Genomic DNA, 1,801 nt, shown 5'->3' with positions numbered 1-1,801 from the left:
TATGTATATATATATATATATATATATATATATATATATATACATTTGGCTGATGAAACTCAGGGACCGAATCAAAACCAAATGGACATAAATATAACATAAAGCATGAGGAGAAATAAGACTAAAGTATAACCAGAAAATACTACGGTAAATAAATAAAAGAGAATCACAGACTGTGACTTTCACAAACTAAACAATTACTTCCTGCAGCAGAGCACCAGCTGCCAGAATAAGCAACTGTTTATGAATAAATATTTACAAAAACAAGTAAGAAACATTATTTAGGGTTATTTAGTTAAAGAAATGTCTGATATGGGCAGTGACTAAGTCCTGGAGTCAGTTTGTTGCAGTAACCTAATTACAAAACCCACTCACCTGCTTTCTGTCCAGCCATCTTAGCGATGCCATCCCCCTTCAGGTTCTGCATAAAGTTGGACATGTCGTTGATGGATGGATGGCGTGTGTTCAGGCAGGATGGTGTGTGTTCAGAGTGTGTTTCTGCTGCGTCAGACTGTGGTTTTATATCTGCAGGTGTATAGTTCCTGCAGATGACACCCTGCAAAAGAATCGGGTGTGGCAACGCCCGACCGGTTCCACAGGTCTGTGAGCAGAGAGGACAGAATTTAATTTAGGTTTCACACAACAATGTTGTGAGTCACTTAGTGTGTGTGTGTGTGGGCGTGTGTGTGTGTGTGTGTGTGTGTGTGTGCGTGCGTGTGTGGGTGGGTGTGTGCGTGTGTGCGCGCGCGTGTGTGTGTGTGTGTGCGGGCGTGTGTGTGTTTCTGCAGCAGGTTGGATCACCTGAGGAAGATGAAGGTGATCTGCTGGTTGTGCTCTCCTCGGCTTCCTTACACTTTTTAAAATGCAAAGGTTAAAAAACAACAAGGTAATTTAAAAAGCCTGCAAAAGTGTTGGCGGGTGGTGTTCCATTCTCTGAGGCTCTACAGGAAGTTCTTCTGTAACAGTCTAAAGGAACAAAATGGCCGACATTCAGATGAATAAACTGCAGAAGAAGAGTGAAGAGAACAAAGATCAGATGAAAGTTAAAGCTGCTGACAGTGGTTCCTCATGGTCACCATGGTAACCACACAACTAAAAAAGTACTCTCAAGGAGACAGGCAGACAGAAATGCAGATTAAAAAGTAAACCTCCAATGATTGTTGGACAAATGTTTATGTTTTTACTGTGTTTTATGGACGTATGAAAAGTTGAAAAGAGTTCAAAATAAATTCATGAAATCAAATGAACTGGATGTTTGTTTCTCTGCCTGCATGGCTCAACACCGGAGAGCTCAGCCGGCCTTCATCTCAAGGACAAGGGACGCTCTGCTGAGGACCAACAGGGCTGATGTTGGACAGAGAGGACAGATGAGGGGGGTGAAGAAAGACATTCATGTGATACAACTTTAACCAGAGCAGGAGGTCTCAGGTTTCAACGTTCTAAAATCTACAGAGCAGCTCTGAAACCTGACTCCAGGTCAGTTTCACTCTGATTCACACCTTCATGCAGGTGACCAAACAGCTGTCTGTGACCGAGCTAACCATGACCCTGATGACCCTCATGAGGGAGGGGAGGGAGGTGATCTGCTTGTGAGTTTAGCTGCATAACTGGAGTCTCTCCTGCAGGTTTAAGCGTGGAGCTCCACTCTCTGCAGGTTTTATCTGAGAAACACCTAGAACAGATGTCCATCCATCCATCCATCTATCCATCCATCCATCCATCCATCTATCCATCCATCCATCCATCCATCCATCCATTCATCCATTCATCCATTCATCCATCCATCCATCCATCCATCCAT

The sequence above is a fragment of the Nematolebias whitei genome, chromosome 1 (genome assembly GCF_014905685.2).
Source record: "Nematolebias whitei isolate Nwh7 chromosome 1, NemWhi1, whole genome shotgun sequence".
NCBI lineage: Eukaryota > Metazoa > Chordata > Actinopteri > Cyprinodontiformes > Rivulidae > Nematolebias > Nematolebias whitei.
The sequence above is the reverse complement of the archived record's forward strand: the minus strand, read 5'-3'. Positions refer to the sequence as shown.